The 18318-nt window shown below is 47.8% G+C and overlaps 1 protein-coding gene across 2 annotated transcripts in view; it reads right to left on the minus strand.

Moving 5' to 3' along the window:
• DYM (dymeclin) overlaps positions 1–18318 on the minus strand; it is a 1096728-nt gene that overhangs the window by 823935 nt on the left and 254475 nt on the right. The gene's annotated exons all lie outside the window — the stretch shown is intronic.

Consider the following 18318-nt stretch of genomic DNA (forward strand, 5'->3'; position numbering starts at 1 on the left):
GGGTAGGGCAAGTTATATCACCGCTGGTGTGCCAGTCAATCAGCAGCTCACTATCCAAATCCTGTTTCATGGTCCAACAGAAAAGCAGCCAATCAGCACATCGTACAAGTGCTTCAGCCAGCTTCACTGCTTCAGCAAATCAGTGCTCCCTAGCAATATTCTCGCCAATCAGATGATCTCTAATGAATGAAATTAGTGTATCACATCACATAAGCCTGCAGCACGTACTGCAGGTAGGTCGTGCAACCCTACCCCCTGCCAGTACTCCAGCCAGCCAGCGTATTCAAATTCAGTCATTTCTGTCGACCCAACACAACCACACTGACAATGCCCCAGACCATGACCATGATCATGGACAGCAAAGAGGGAACAGAGATGATAACATTACCTTTCTCACAGTAACAGTGAAAATAACTTGCTGTTTTAGCCTGTACGAGTTTGGCCTACTTGGTAAGCCACTAGCATCATGCATCTTGAATACATTTCAAGACACAACATAACCACAAACATCACATAAGGAAAGACACTACGGCCACTCATCCGACACCTACAATCTCACCCACATACTATTCACAAACACAGATCCCCCTTCACAAACCCTCCAATTCATGTTCAACAATGCATCCTCTGCAGTAGTCCATGCTCAAGCAGTTAATCAGAGTACGTTGCTGATCTCATCAAACAACACAAGCTAGATCCACGCTTTATCACAGAAACACGATTCATACAGACTGCCCGACTTCTATATACAACCTCAACATTGTCATTCCTGCTGTCAACAGCCTACAACTCACAGCCAGGACAAGAGGGGAGCGCACAGTTAATCACCACTCCTTGCCCCTTGAGAAGAGCAACAACTAAGTTATTTGAGCTCCTTACCTACCACTTGCCTCTCTCAGCTTCACATACTGCCTCCTTACATAAGATCTACAGCCCCCTCAGTACCTAACAAGTACTCATAGGAGAAATCACAGCCCTCATTGCTTCTGCCTGCATTCAGCACACCCACCCCACATTCATCAGAGACCTCAACCTACCATAAACTCTAGCACTAAGACCATGCAGCTACAAAAGCAATTCAACATAATCAATCTGCTAGAGGACAATACTTCAAACCATGCTGTAGTACAGAGACAGCAACACTACAAGTTGTTAAAAACCCTCTCCTGATGAATGACAGAAACTATCTTTACCTTAACTCTCTGTGGCCTTTGCCACAGTTGATCACCCCATACAGATAAACATTGTAGAGGAACACACAGGCATGGGATCTATCCTCGTCCCTATTTTCTTTAACCACTAAACGTGTATCTTCAGTTCAATACAAAACATCAATCTCTATCAACATACTGACAACAACCAATTCTGGTACAACATTTCATCCACTAAAAACCTTCAGACAGTCAAATTCTGCCTCTAGCAAATTGAAAACTGGATGGCAAGTGCCAAGCATAAACCACCCAAGACGGAATCCCTCTTCTTCGCAAACAGCTTCAACCAAACGCATTTCAAGCTCTCGAACGTAATCCGCCATACTTTAACTCCCCGAATGATAAACAATGCAAAGTCACCTTGATTCAGCCAAGACTCAGACCTCACAGTCCAACAACACATCACTTAAATAATCAAGACAACATGATACCAACTCACCCTCCTACCGAATGTGAAAGCTTTTCTTTCTGAACTGATTGCAGAACAGACGCGCAATCCCTTGTCCTCTCTCTTTCCAGTTAAAGACATGCTCTGTTGAACAGCTTCCGAGATAGCAGATTGGCACCCTGGAAAGACATCATACTCACTGCAGTCCGTCTTCTCAAGGGACTTAAAAATGTCAACCACATCACCTCAGTGTTCAAGGAACATATTTTCAATGGAGACCAGCTGCATCACCTGCAAGGGCATTAGAAATGACACCACTAACAACTTGCCCAAGAAGTTAACCTCCTCAGGCAGACAATGTTACCCCTGGAGCCAGTATGTTACCAGACTAGAAACAAAGAAGTGCATAGAAGGGGAAAAAAGAAAACCGGTTTAATTACCTTTTAACAACCTCAATGTAAGCAACTCAGTTGTATAATTGGGTTTCAACCCCCGTTCAACACTCTGAGACTTACCTGCTCAATTTTCAGGATACAAATACCATCTCACACATATGTCTTTCAGTAGCAGAAACTTTGGTAGGAAACTGGTAACGTAACTACAACTTCTTTAAAAGATATTTGGAAATTTGTGGCATGAAATGCAGAATTTAGCAATTATTTGGGTGGGAGGTGGGATACATAAAAAAACAGGTAAATGGAAAGTCTGGGTCGAAGGTTGTTTTCCTAGTATGGTATTAACACACGTTAAGCCCCACAAGTCGAAGTTCAGCAGCAACCACTAGTGGTATGACAAAAGGCGCAAACTTCGATCCAGAAGAAGCAGAGAAGCTGTTTCAGAGACTAGTGTCTAACATGCTGTGGCCCACCCGATTAGAAGAATTGAAATGATGATCAAACAATGGCCAACCTTAGAAACTGCACATACTCGCTCTGCAAGCCCACAACACTTTAAAGACCTGCTGAAAGATCTTACAAAAAGGCAACTCAAGTACTGCACTATAACTGGCGTCTGAAATTAAGAAACCTTGTGCACTACCCCATAGGAAGCATTGCACGACTTGAGATCAGGAAGAGTAGGAAGCAGCCTAGACATCAGGCCTTCTCATTACTCAATTCAGGGCAGATAAGCGCGCCCACCCCATCTCCTTAGGGAAGAGCTTAACTCTAGACTGAACGAAGGCACGCTAGCTACTGGACCACTTGAAGGAACCCCCAACCTTCTGCCATCAGCCTTCTCTCAGCTACTGCAGTGCCTCTACTCTCCACCTTCCCTACACAGCCTCGATATTCCTGTAAAAGCGGAGGCCTGCCATTGCTGCCATGTTTTGGTCCTAACACATGTTCCTTTGTGCATTCTGCCTTGCATTGCCCAGTGCTCCTTTGAAGACTCCAAAGATGAAAGATCTGAGTCCAACTGAGGCCAGGATATAGGTGAGCTGACAAACCTGGAGACCTTTGCCTGTGAAGCAGGATGCGGAGCTGGAAAGTGTCTCTGGGAAGCCATCACTCAGTTTCACCCATGAGGAAGGAAAGAGATCCAGGACAAAGGGACCACTCTTTCATCTGCAGAAGAAAGGTCCCTGTGCTGCAAGAGCTCAGACCAGTGCATTCGTTAAAGTTCTTGCTCTTTCTTGAGCAGTATTGTACTGTGCCAAAGATGTGAAAACCTGAGGTGAGTTGGTCTAATATATTCAACACACAGATTACACACGGATTTCTGAATGACCCCAGTAGAACAGGCTATTTGGTGTTTTGGTCCTGAAGGTATTGACTGATGTTCACCTGTATAAGGATGTCGCAAGCTACAAGGAAAAATAATCATGGAATAATGTATTTTATTTTGGCATCCCTGAAGCAAAAAACTGTACATTAACTGCAAAGGCCCAGATCGGTTTCATCGAAATGATTCCCTTCTTGGATCACGGAATACATCGTTTCACAAAAAGCAATTCATTTGAGTTCCTGTTCCATCCATGCCAAGGCGGCTCTGGTTCCAAGTCGTACAGGAACCCGGGTCCTGGGACAGGCTTCCTGAGGGCCTATCAGAGAGGTGAGCCTGGGGCCAGCGCGCACCGAGGCCCGTGTGTGGCTGTCAGTCTCCGGACAGACGAGGGACAGCCCAGCGAGCGAGGAACCTTCCCTCTGGAAGGGCTCCCGAGCTTACACCCACTGACGGCAAACATGCCTGCTGGCAGCCACACAAGACGCCAGTTATGAATGGCGCGAAGCGTTTGGGAACCCACCCAAAAATGTACTCAAGAAACATTAATTGAAAGCAAAGCGCACTTCTGACCTCCTCTGGCACCTCGCATTCCAGGGGAAAGAAAGGCAAGCTCTCCCCTGATCAGCGCTGGTGCCATTTCTAAATCTAACACAAACAGCAACCCGGGCAGAGCAGAACAGAGCGGGCCAAGCGCCGGAGGACAGAGACCACAAACCCTCCGAGCGCACGCTGCACCCAGCACTCCCCATGGCCCACTCCCCACGGCCCTACGCGCGGGAGACGCTGCGTGCATTCCACGTCCATGGACCTATCAATAAAAGGGGGAGGGGGTCTTTTTTCAAAGGCGCGTTTGAGAAACTCTTCAAAAGGCACATAATGAAAAACTGAACACAATTAAAATGTAAACATTGCAGCGTTAAAAAGGAGTAATCGGATAGTGTTTTTAGAAATCCGTTTACCAAACTAAAGAACTAATAAAAAATGGCCCAAGTTGGACAATTGAAAGCCCTGAGACCTTCCTTGAGGGGCTCGAGCTATTACGTGGATTTCTCATGCAAAACATTCAAGCAACATATTTCCAGATCATTAAAGGCATTGACTGAAGCAGTGACTTACCTCACACTCTTCCCACCACGTTATGTCCTTCCTTACTGAAATCTAGCCTACTATAGCTCAAACTACACTCTACAAACATGAAGATGGGAAAGGACTGAGGCGGGATCAGGGTAAGAGTCAGGGTGCTAGCGCTGCACCTTATTTTCTTTCTAGATTTATGAAGATTTCCAGGAGCTCGGCGTCGAGGGATGGCTCTCAGGGTTAGTCTCGGACAAGCATAGCCAGACTTGTCCGCATGGTAAGGATGTTATCAGTGGACGTCAACCTCACACATCCATCTACATGGTGGCACTACAGGCTGGATTTGTGTCAGGATCATGGCATATCTTGGCCATGTAAGCACTGGTCCGTGCATGGAGTATTTTGGAGGCATCAAAAGGGCACAGGTTGATGATCTGCGCGTATTTACCCTACTGCTTAAAGCAATTTTGCAACTGCTGAAAACAAAAACTCTCGCGAAAAACAGAGGTCATGTAAAATTCATTAAAAAAGGCACAAAATGATTACAACACACCCTCCCATATTTCCTGGTCTGCAATACTAATGCATAGTCTACACTCTTTGTAGCCCTGTTTTTTTGTGCCCGCACACCTCTCCGCTCCTTTCGCTGGAGAGCCAAGTGTGAAGGGTGGGGAAGACCGTAAAGGGGTAGACCGAGTTTCTCCGCCATGTCCGTCTTTAAAGTTCCAGTGAATGACCAAAACAAACGTCTAGTTTATGACTATCAAGAGGAGAGCATGCATGGCCATATAGACAGGACACAAGAAAATGTCATCAGAACATAGGAATGGAAGAGAGAAGGGCAGCTTGAAGCTGGGGAGGGAAGGAGTGGAGTAAATGAGAGGGAAGGGAAGTGTTTAAGAGGTGGGAAGACTACAGTCAGAGCCAAGGTAGAGGGGTGAAGCGCTATCTAAGGTCGCAGAGAAACAGGGAGAGTTAAATGTGGATATTGTTACTTTATCTGGATGAGTTTTTCAGATGTTGTTGTTGCTATTGGTTATTTATGCATTGTTCCTGGAGACACTTCTGCAGTGCAATATCAGTAGAACCATCGTCACATTATGTTTAAAAAAAACACTCCCTCAATTCTTGGGTTACAAAGTATTACCACCCAATCTGAAACCTTCATTTCTACCTTCGAACAGTTGGAACCCGCTATGACCATCCAGCTTGAACTCAACTGTAAGGACATCAACTTGCTTGATAACAGGGAGACACACTTTCCACCCCTGGGGAGGCACCCAGTCAGTGATTAGCTCTGCTCATATACATTTGCCCATTGATGGCTCCGGAGATGGCGCCCTTCTTTTTCTTGACTGGTTTAAAGCCATAATCTCTTCTGTGGTTTTCCAGTGTGTTCAGGGCACTTACTTACCATGGAACACCTCCTCCATCTTCAAATAAAGCAACTATTTTCTGCTCTTCTGGCCAATGCCCGAAAACCTTGCATGTGCCATTCCAAAGGGATCCTAAGCACAAAGACCCATTTTCTTTAATATATGTCCCTCACCTACCTGGTGAATGAATGCAGGGTCACATTATTTTGCTCCTCCAGCAATATCGGCAATATCCATGGACTGCCACTCTCCAGAATGGGAAAAGCCTACAACTTCTCTACCAATCCCTACCAATGCGTGATTGCATTCCATTGCTGGATCCATGAAGGCTGACTGAAGCCAAAGAGCAGCAAGATTAGTCTTAACCACCAAAAACCCAAGGAAATCCTTCCTCCATCTAGCTACAAGCTCTCAATGAGCAGCCATTACCCAAACTTTACACTCTCAGTCAAAGACCTTCCCATCTGCCTGGACTCATTGACTCCTCAAACGAATTTAGATGTGAGCTCTTGCTTTTTTCACCCCAAAAACGTAAAACAGGCCCTGAATACTTGATGTTGCCAAACGAAGTGACTGTTATAAACATTCATCTTGTCTAAATACAAATTTCTGCAGATTACTGCATGCAGAATGATGTGGCCCGCCACCTACTTAAATATAGGAGAAGTACTCGCATCACATCAGTCATAGCTTCTTGCCACTAGTAAATAATAGTCAAACGTAAAGCTACTCTATATCATACACCTACACTACAATACATAAAGACTGTAATTTCTCACAATTAAAATTCAGCACTACAGCTCCGAAAACAACTCCCGCCCTTATGCAGCCAACATCTATTCTGTGTCTCATATAAACAAAACGAAGCATAGAAAAAAGTGATGGAAGGAATGCTTGGATTCACCTCGGGCCCTGGTAATGACTCAGGGCCGCATCCCAGTCTAGCGATATTTTGCATACCATGCCACCTCATTTAGGACCCAGCCAAGTACAAATCTTTCTTGATCGTGCTCCAATGGGAACAGTTCTGTATCCTGGCACTGCCTGAACAGAAAAAGTTCGGCCACCAGATCTTGCTCTTCCGAATTTAGATTGGCAAAGCACACATTGATGGCGAGCGCAGCAGGCAACTGGATGTTTTTCTCTGGGATGTACGCTGGAGGTATAGAGGACCTATACCATAATGGACTTATGAACTAAACACAATGTTTTCCGATAAATTCTTTCAGGCACTAGAATTTGGTGAAGGGAAGCAAGAGCTTTAGAGACAGAGGCCTAAAGTGGCAAGATAAAAACCCAAATGGTGCTTGACACATGGCTCAGTCCATGGCAATGCACCCTTGGCATATGGGGTCACTAAGCACACAGTCAAGGACATGAATGGTGCACAGCTGAAATTCACACTCCTAACAAATGAAGTCCACACTATAGGGCTTCCCACTGGATCTGGTTCCCTCCAACGCTTTCACCCTCATAGGTCACAAAGTTCTTGGCAAGTAGGCAGGCTCTGGTATGCCAGGCTACAGGGCAGGTGGTCTTGGTTTCCCTGGGTGATGTCCCATCACCCAGCAGGGAGACTAACAGGTCTTTGTCCCCCAGTCCTGGTCACAGTCAGAAGTCTTACAGAGCTCCCCCTCCTCACACAGTCTGTCTGCAGCTTGGCAGATGACCACGTTGGGGTCTCAAACTGCCCCTACGTATATTCAATTTCCAGACACCGAAATAGTAAAATTTATCGTCAGAGTCTTTGAAGTTTTATGTTGGGGTCCTGCTTCTTTTGAAGTGGACACTACTCTTTTTCTTCGTTCCTCATGAAAGATTGTCTGTCACAGCAGGCAAGACTCCAAACCGGATTATGCCACAACGCAATGAATGCGAGTGATCACAGTTCACATCTGGATGTGCATCAAAAGGTTTAACCCCGGCTCCCAGCCTCACCATTTATGATTCCCTTATAAGCCCCATCTCCTTTCCTGTTATGTGTCCAGGCCCCATCCTTATAATCTATCACTGAATCAAAGAGCAGCCCTTTAAAGTGTAAAGGGAGTCTCTTCATTTTCTCCTCAAGTGTGTGCCTCCACTCAGCTCAGAGGAATGCAGCACTACACAAATCTGTCTGGGGGTATTTCTGTACTCCTCATGTTTTCATAAGGCATGCCTGGGTTTCCCAAAATGGAACCCAGGGTCCTCCATTTAATGAATCATTGTAGGCACGTTTACTTTGATTACATTCACAACACACTTACTGCCCAGCACTATTGACTCCATGCTTTGTACCATTACAAGTACACATGCGAGAATGAGATCAAGTGTATCTACCCGTTGAGTTCTAGAGAGAGACCCTCCATAACTCAATAGGTAGATGCACTCAATCACCTTCTCTCATTTTGCCTACATAGAGGTTAAGTAGGATGAAACCTCAAGGCGAGAAAGGCCTCGGTCATGGAGCACACGCCTAATCAGTGTTTGGCTATGGCAAAAAATCAGCATTAACAATCAGCATCAACAGTACGGTTGGACACTGAGGGTAGGGGTACACTTTTATTACCATGCAGAGGTCTTTTCCATCCCAATAAGAACTTTTTCTTCTTGTGATGAAATACCACTTGTCCCGTGGAATCTGTGCAGTGTTACTGTAGATATACATACAAGCCAAACACTCTCAGAAGAGATTCGCCATGACCTGCTCTTATTGTGTACATGTGTATGTAATGGGCAGCATGAATTCTGGAAGCTTTTTGTTTGTTTGTTGCCATTACTGTGCACAAGGCAGCATGAATTCGGTCAGCCTTTTCCTGCTCTTAGTGTGTACATTTCTAAGAGCAGTGGGGAGTGTTGCAGCCCTCTTCTGCTCTCGTTGAGTGCGCTAGTATAAGCTACCATGATGCTGTAAAGGTTTTCTTTCATGGGGAGACAAAGACTTGTGCCAGCCATTTTCTGCTCCCACTGTGTACACTTGGAGGCCTTATAGTAGCTCTATTTTGCTCTCTCTACATGCATTTATAGGGACAGAATGAATCTGGTAGCCATTTTCTGTTACCTTTGTGCGAGCAACATGAATTCTATCAGCCCTTTTCGATACTCGGGCATACTGAATTCTGGCAGCCTTTGTCTGCTCTCAACGATGCGTTTGTACAGGAAAGCAGTAATTCTGCCAGCCCTTTCCCATCTCAATGTATATATTTGGAAAACAGTTCTCTTCTTTTAATAAAGGGCAACGTGAAGGCTATGAGGAGCATGGTATTCAAAGAAGTGATCTACGGAGTATATGAAGTGGGGTACATTTTGTTTTCCTCTTCATTAGACTGAGAACAAGCGTGGTTCTCCCCTGACACTGCGGCAGCTAAGCTTGTAGGAGATGGCGCATGCGCTACAGCAACTGGGCCAATTACACCCAAATAATGACAAGATAAAAACAGGTTTGTTAGAGTGGCACAAACTAAACCTGCAGGCCGCCATCAAGTTCAAACAGTGCTTCAGAGATTAGTGGCAAAATAATACATACTTATGAACTTAATTTCGGCTACAAGGCAATCCCATAGTGGATTTCTATTCATCCTGCAAGCATTTGGTTTCATATATTCGGAGATGACATTTTCCTTTAATGTGGTTCCTAGTGGGCTTCTCCACAGCCCTTCCAGCAATATGCACCGTTTTAAGAATTCCAAGCCATACAAACCTGCCAACCAACCGGACAGACAGACTCTTCAGAGCCTTATCAGGAGTATTCTCCTTCTGGGTGTATAGAGCTACGAGTGTTCTAGGTGAAGGCATCCATCAATGGTTTGCCCAGAGCCAGCAGCAGGATCCAGCACCCACCTAGTGACACACCAACATGCTTCTCACCCGGCCCATCACACAGCTCATCCACACATTCACCACCAGACAACAATAACATGTGCAAAGCATAACGTTCCAGACTCATTCCACATCCCCTAAACACTACTGACTCACAAACAACACAACACGGGTTCTTCATCTAACACTTATTAATGCATGTTCTGTAGTACTCCATGCTCCTGGCATTGCAGACCTCATCATACAGCACATCCTTTGATGCATTATTCATTGCAGAAACATGGTTCACCTACAAATATCCAGACACCCTTGATGGCGTTATGCCAACAGGCTGCAGCAGGCATCATACAGACCAAACCCACAAGTTGGGGAAGGCCATGCCGTCATTCGCTAGCTCTCTTGGGTCTGCAACAAAGGCAAGCAAGCAATACACACCACTATCCTCTGGGACATCGACCTCTGTTGAAACGGACTCGCCTTCACCTGGGAAAACCATGGTGTCCATTATACAACATACCTTCAATCAAACCCACACCAAAGGTCACAGCCACAACCTGGAACTCTCCTGTATGATCCACTGCAAAGCACCTATTTTCTTGAACTACACTCGCCAACAAGCACCCCACCACCCTACTTTATAACCAAGTGGCACACCAACATCATCCCTTCCATGAAGGATTTCTCAATGGACAACCTACGATACAAACTTAGTACTGTCCTAAACACAGTTTTTAAAGATTTAAGACAAAAGAAAAGGACTAGCGCCATTGAAAAATAATAGCTCATGGCGGACATGGACAGATGTGCGATTTCAGGCCAACCGCAAGCGAAGTCTGATCAACCAAGAGGATCATCATGATCAAAGTTTTTACCTTTAGACTTAGTCTCTGAAACTAAAGGGAAAAAACATTGGCACGGCAAGGTCCAAGGCTGAAGCAGGCCAGGAGCCCTCTAGATTGGATACATCATCATTAACCTTAACTTGAAACAGTTCATTTTGGCCCCAAAAGCTCCATGTGGGACAAACCTGGATGTAACGAGGTGGGGGCCCCTACCTCGCACGACTGGTGGAACCCTCGCACTGCTGACCACCCATCGCCTCCTTCTTTACAGTCAGGTCGATGGGACGAAGGACGGAGCAATATGGAAGATGACCACATCAGCGGCTCCTTTAACTGGGCGTACTCAGAAGATAAGGAGGACCCTCCCCCGAGTGACGTGAGAGCGACGGGATTGGAGAAAAGCAGGGAAGTCCTGTTTGTCGGGTGTGCGAGCACCCCGGAGGAGGAGGAGAGAAAGGCGGAAGCGAGAGGAACGGAGGACGGAGGCGACAAGGAGAAGAGAGAGGAGAAGACCAACCCGGAGGAACGTCACGGAGGAGACGGAAAGACGGAAGGCGGAGAGAAGCCAGGAGGCCAACGACCCTGCGGACCGCCGTGCCACGCTCCCGAGGGAGGAGTGTGGCTGTCACAGGTACGGCGGCGTTGGGCGGCTTGGCTGGGGAGGCGAAGCGAAAGCGTGTAGATTGTGTACATAGACCCTGTTCGTGCCTACCCTGTGTTGTGTTCCTTTCCCCTACGCTCTCCCGTTCCCTCCCCTATTCCTTCCTAGTCTTCCCCACCTCACACGCACACCGAGCACTGTAGATAAAAGAGGCACGGTACACTGGGTTTCCCTCACATACCCCGGACCCCCTGGTGCAACCTCATTGAGGACTGAACCCTAACGGCTCCCTTTCTGTTGGTTTCCTTGCATGCACCGGAGCCTGAGACAGCGGAGAGCCCACCTGCTACCTGAGATACTGGGGAGACCTAACCACCACTACCCCTTCCACGACCAAGGAAAGGAAAAAGCAGACCATCGCCACGGACCCCAGCGTGTTCGCCCGTGAGAGACTGACTCTTAGGAACAGAAAGACGTTGATGTCTAAGCCTGCCAGGGTTATAAAAATAAAGCCATCGTTAACCCCACAACTTGGTGTCACGGTCGTCCCTACTCCCACGCCCACACTGGTGTCAGAAGTGGGATCTACCGCCACAGAACCGACCTTGGCCATGGAACAAGTGATCCAGACCCTCATTGACGGGCAACAAAAGCTGGAATGGGCAATAGGCCAGCAAATCAACACGGCGGATGCTGACAGAGTTATTCAGAACGTCCATGACACAACAGATGGACAATCTCCACAAAGTCGTGCAGGCCCCAAGTGCAGCAATACCGAGACTAGGCGGACAACACCCCTCGGGAGTGGCCCTGCAGAAATACGTGACAGGGGAAGACCCAGACGCATTCCTGCTAAACTTTGAAAGGGCGGCGAGGGCATGTGGGTGGCCTGAGGACAAATGGCCATTCTTCCTTGCACCCTTATTGACAGGAGAAGCCCAGGCCGCCTATCAAGTGGCCAACCATTCCGGTACATCCTCCTATGTCGATATCAAGGCGGTGATTTTAGATCATCTGGGCATGGATGCGGAGGCATACAGACTCTGTTTCCGAAAGGAGAAAGGTATCACGGGCGAGAACCCAAAAACCATGTACCTAAGAGTTAAGATGGCCGCAGAGAAATGGCTGAGACCTGACATCCATACCAAGGAAGAGATAATGCCCAGCATTATCCTAGAACAGTTCATGACGGTCCTGCCCTATGGCACACAAAGATGGCTTAGACAGCATCCAGGACTAACGGCCGCCCAAGCCATTGAGATGGCCTCCAATTACAACAGGGCAGCTCCCAGGACTTTTACATGGGATACGGACAAGAGCGGCAAGCCAATCCCGAATTCTTCCAAACAGGAGAAAAAGAAACCGGTCCCCGAGCCCCCTAAACTCCGACAATATCGACCAGAAGGACCCCCCACAATGAGAGGACCCCAATGCTATGAGTGCGGAGAGTGGGGGCATATAGCCCGAATGTGCCCCCTTCGAAGACCAACCGAGGAACCCATGGAGGTCGGCTACATACCTAAAGCCGTGATGTACTCCGCCGAAATGGGACCTTCATTTTATGTAAGGGTACGGATAAATCGCAAACCAGTAAAAGCCCTCCTTGATTCCGGGTGTAGGCAATCAGTCATACAGGGGAAATTGCTACATCCCGACCAGATAGGCCAGGATGGCACCGTGCACATCAGATGCGTACACGGTGACGTCAAGTCATATCCTCTAGCACGCATAACCATACACCCAATAGGTAGGGAGCCCTGTTTGGTGAAGGTGGGGGTGGTGGAGACCCTACCCGAAGAACTCATACTAGGAGTGGATAACCCCGATTTCCTGTCCCTCTTCAAAAGGGAACTTAAAGACCTCCCGGCAGCTGCATACCTGTCGGTCGAACCATGGGCTTTAGACAGGGGTTTTAAGTTCGCTCAATCCAATGACCCTACTCTACTGAATGCGTGGGAAGCGGCCCACGTCGCACAAAGCACACCTACCCAGGGGTTCCCCAGATTCAGGATAGTGAATGACTTGTTGTACAGAGAAGGGAAAGCAGGCGATCCATCCCAGCTGGTGGTACCAAAAGAATTCAGGGAGCAGATCCTTTTTTACGCCCACACTCACCTTACTGCCGGACACAGTGGGGCTGAGAAAACGACCCAGAACATAGTACGGTTGTTCTTCTGGCCTGGGATATATAAGGAGGCAGAGACGTACTGCAGGCAATACGAAGTGTGTCAAAAAAAGAACTTGACACAACCCCCTGCAGTTCCCCTACAACCTCTGCCGATTATAGGCAACCCATGGGATAGAGTAGGGATGGATCTCATCGGTCCATTACCACAGACCTCCCGAGGACATACATGCGCTCTCGTGGTGGTAGATTATAATACTCGATTCCCTGAGGCCTTTGCCCTCAGCGCGACGACCACAAAGAATGTAGCAGAAAAACTCGTGGAGCTGTTTTCCCGGGTCGGGTTTCCACGAGAGATCCTAACGGATCAGGGAACCCCATTTGTTTCTCGGATGATGGGGGAGGTGTGCAAGTTGCTGGACCTCCGCCACATCAGAACGTCCGCCTACCATCCCCAAACGGACGGCCTCGTTGAGAGGTATAATAGGACGTTAAAGGCCACCCTAAAAAAATTGTTGAGTGCAGAAAACAAGGATTGGGATAGGATGTTACCCCTAGCCCTATATGTAGTGAGAGCCCAAGTTCAGAGCAGTCTAGGGTTTTCACCTTTTGAGCTCCTCTATGGACGGCAACCAAGATCCCTCCTTGAAATCACAAGAGAAGCCTGGGAGAGGGAGGAGGTGGCGGAACAAAGGAGTCTACTAGAATACACCCAACAACTGAGGTCCAGACTGGGGAAGCTCAGGGATTTCGCGTATTCGAACCTAGAAAAGACCCAACGGGTCCAGAAGCAGTACTACGATAAGGGCAAGAAGTGGAGAACCCTATCAGTAGGGGACTGGGCCCTTGTACTACTTCCATCTTCAACCCAAAAGTTTAAGAGTGCGTGGAAGGGGCCCTACAAAGTCCTAGACTCCTATGGGAGAACGACCTACCGACTGCAAATGTCTCCAACTCGGAGGCAAACTTTCCACATCAATCACCTCAAACGGTGGTTAGGACCACCTCCTCGTTCCGCACATCTGGTGTTACCATCTAGCATCCCTACCTCCACCTTGGGGGATCTTCCGGTGAACACAGAGCTGACGGATACAGAAAGAAAGGAACTGTTCAAAACACTGAACCCTTTCTCCACAATATTTTCGGACACCCCGGGGTGTACCCATTTGGCAGAGCACCGGATCAAAACCAAGGAAGGACAGGTAGTAAAACAGAGGGCATACCGCATACCAGCTGCAAAAAGGGCAGATGTGAGGAAGGAGGTGCAAGACATGTTAAACCTGGGGGTGATAAGACCTTCCAGGAGCAATTGGGCCTCACCCATAGTCATGGTCCCGAAGACTGACGGGTCCACCCGTTTTTGTATGGACTTCCGCGCATTGAATGCTATCTCCTCTTTCGACGCGTTCCCCATACCCCGGGTGGACGAATTGATTGATCGGATTGGGGAGGCTCGTTACATCACTACCCTTGACCTCACCAAGGGTTATTGGCAGGTCCCATTGAGGGAGGAGGGCAGGCACAAAACCGCCTTCGCAACAGAGGACGGACTCTTTGAATTTAATGTACTCCCTTTTGGACTACATGGTGCCCCGGCCACCTTTCAAAGGCTCATGAACAAGGTGTTAGCTCCCCATGTCCGATATAGTTCAGTATATCTGGATGATATTGTCATTTTTAGTACCACATGGGAGGAACACCTGGGACACCTGGCCAATGTCTTGAAGGCTCTACAGGAAGCAGGGTTGCATGTGAACGCAAGGAAATCAAGAGCTGCGTTCCCCAAAGTGAAGTACCTGGGGTTCATGCTTGGGGAGGGAGTGATAGCCCCACAAGAGGAGAAGATTAAAGCAATCACGCAGACACCCTTTCCATCAACAAAAAGGGAACTAAGAGCGTTTCTAGGCCTAATCGGGTATTATAGACGCTTCGTTAAAGATTTTGCTGACCTGTCCAGTCCCCTGACCGACCTGCTCCAGAAAAACGTCAAAAACTCCCTTCCGATGCCTCCCTCCGAAAAGGCCCAAGCCGCCTTTCAGGCACTAAAGACAGCAATGACAACAAGTCCGGTCCTCATACCCCCGAACTTTGAAAAAACATTTTCCCTAGCTACTGATGCTTCAGACAGCGGTATTGGTGCGGTGTTGTCCCAGGAAGGGGAGGATGGTGTGGAACATCCCATTCTGTTTGTGAGTCGGAAACTCCACCCAAGGGAACGTAAATATCCGACAGTGGAAAAAGAATGCCTAGCCATTCGCTGGGCAGTTGACAAGCTGCGATACTACTTGGAGGGCAAGGCCTTTGTACTCTTCTCAGACCATGCCCCACTGCACTGGATGCAGAAGAACAGGTCACAAAATGCGAGAATCCTAAGGTGGTTTCTGTTTCTACAGCCGTTCTCATTCACAGTGGTTCACAGGAAGGGAAGGGACAATGGGAACGCGGACTTCCTTTCCCGGATGCCGATTCCCCCCAAACGGGAGAATCCAGGGTGGGAGGAGTGTAACGAGGTGGGGGCGCCTACCTCGCACGACTGGTGGAACCCTCGCACTGCTGACCACCCATCGCCTCCTTCTTTACAGTCAGGTCGGTGGGACGAAGGACGGAGCAATACGGAAGATGACCACATCAGCGGCTTCTTTAACTGGGCGTACTCAGAAGATAAGGAGGACCCTCCCCCGAGTGACGTGAGAGCGACGGGATTGGAGAAAAGCAGGGAAGTCCTGTTTGTCGGGTGTGCGAGCACCCCGGAGGAGGAGGAGAGAAAGGCGGAAGCGAGAGGAACGGAGGACGGAGGCGACAAAGAGAAGAGAGAGGAGAAGACCAACCCGGAGGAACATCACGGAGGAGACGGAAAGACGGAAGGCGGAGAGAAGCCAGGAGGCCAACGACCCTGTGGACCGTTGTGCCACGCTCCCGAGGGAGGAGTGTGGCTGTCACAGGTACGGCGGCGTTAGGCGGCTTGGCTGGGGAGGCGAAGCGAAAGCGTGTAGATTGTGTACATAGACCCTGTTCGTGCCTACCCTGTGTTGTGTTCCTTTCCCCTACGCTCTCCCGTTCCCTCCCCTATTCCTTCCTAGTCTTCCCCCACCTCACACGCACACCGAGCACTGTAGATAAAAGAGGCACGGTACACTGGGTTTCCCTCACATACCCGGACCCCCTGGTGCAACCTCATTGAGGACTGAACCCTAACGGCTCCCTTTCTGTTGGTTTCCTTGCATGCACCGGAGCCTGAGACAGCGGAGAGCCCACCTGCTACCTGAGATACTGGGGAGACCTAACCGCCACTACCCCTTCCACGACCAAGGAAAGGAAAAAGCAGACCATCGCCACGGACCCCAGCGTGTTCGCCCGTGAGAGACTGACTCTTAGGAACAGAAAGACGTTGATGTCTAAGCCTGCCAGGGTTATAAAATTAAAGCCATTGTTAACCCCACAACTTGGTGTCACGGTCGTCCCTACTCCCACGCCCACACTGGAGTTCGTAGCCATCGAGGTCGCTTTGTTGCTGGGATGGATTTGCCGCCTCACCCTGGTCCTATGATTCCCTATTAGACAAGGGTTCTATAGGAGGTCTTGGAAATGATTAAGAACAGCTCCATTTGGCATCTCCAAGTCAAATCAGATAGTGTTAAGGCTGTGCTTTGTTCTGACATCTGTTCCCTGCCTCCTCTTGATAGATAATCCCTGCTGCTTGGTCAGTTCCTTACAGGCAGGATAGTAACACCAGCTAGGAATGTGTATTGGCCTCTGGAGGTATGAGTGGAAGAACTGATTTTAAGGTAGTTCTGGTTCAGGCAACCAATTTTTAGAAACTTACTTTATCCTCTAAAACAATTGGACTTCACCTTTAAATCAGATTTTCAAAATAGCTTTTAGGCCTTTAGTCATTGTGAGTTCACCTATTTCAAATGCATAGTGTGACGCTTTTAAAAAATATATATTACGCATCCTGCCCCATAAGCTTACAAGCCACATTTTAGGTGTGACTTATTATTTAAAAGAAGGTTTTATTACCGGGCAAATGCATTTTTCCTTGACACGTGTGACTATAGTGCTTTTAAACTGCAGCTCTAAAGAAAACAAAAAGCAATGGATGGAATACTTGAATTCATTTCACCTTCTTAATTACTCATGCCTACTTGGTTAGATTGCAGGTAGAGGTTCTTATTCAGCAACACAGTCAGGGTTCTGGCTTAGTCAATGGCGGCTTGATAACATTTTAGGCTGAGAGCATGGTTGTGAAGTTAGGGAGAGGGATGAGAAGGAATTCAGAGTTCAAAGGCTTTATTTGAGTTGAGGGTGAGTCATCCATGATTGATTTTTGTGAAAAAAATGAGATAGCAGGGCTATGGTAGGCTGCAAGCATCATGGGTTTGATTATGTTCCTGCCTGGAGGGTACCTCGCTTGGCAGGTCAGACTGGGCTTTTCCTATAGGAGCAGGACCAAGATTGATTTGCATATGCAGATCGATGTCAAGAGTGCTAGAGAAGAAGCACTGGAATGTGGCCCAAGAGATCACCAGTGCCTGAGACTAATTCAAGCATTCATTCTATCACATGGTTACATTTTCAGTAGACATGCTACGTGCAACAAATGTGCCCTGCCATGGGTCCCTTGCTCACTGTGCTACAGGATTCAAGCCATACCTCACTGGTAAGGCAGTGTGAGCTCTACTGTTCCTATTAGAACAGAAATCAAGGTCCTGATTTAGATCTTGGGAGATGGGTTACTCCATCACAACGGTGACCGATATCCCGTCTGCCAAAATATAAATCCCATTATATCCTATGTGATTTATATTTCGGCAAACAGGATACCGGTCACCGTTGTGATGGAGTAACCCATTCACTGAGATCTAAACCAGGCCAAGACTGATTTGCCTACAGCAAGTGCCGGTCTAGCGTGGACTAGAAAGCGGCTCCAGGCGATCGCCAGTGGCTGAGATGAGTACAAGCATTCCTTCCATCACTCTGTTTTTTGTAGATTAAAAATGCAGCTAGTATAGAGCACTGTGCTGCTCCTGAGAGCCATATACCCGAATCAGAAATGATTTGAAAAAATGTAAGACATTAAAGACCTGAAAATGGGCCTTGTACATCAAAGGCACTCATTCCTGGGACCGCCTGCACCATAACCATCAGAACTGCACCATCCTCCTGTAGTTCTTA

Source organism: Lissotriton vulgaris, chromosome 3_1 (genome assembly GCF_964263255.1).
Source record: "Lissotriton vulgaris chromosome 3_1, aLisVul1.2, whole genome shotgun sequence".
Classification (NCBI taxonomy): domain Eukaryota; kingdom Metazoa; phylum Chordata; class Amphibia; order Caudata; family Salamandridae; genus Lissotriton; species Lissotriton vulgaris.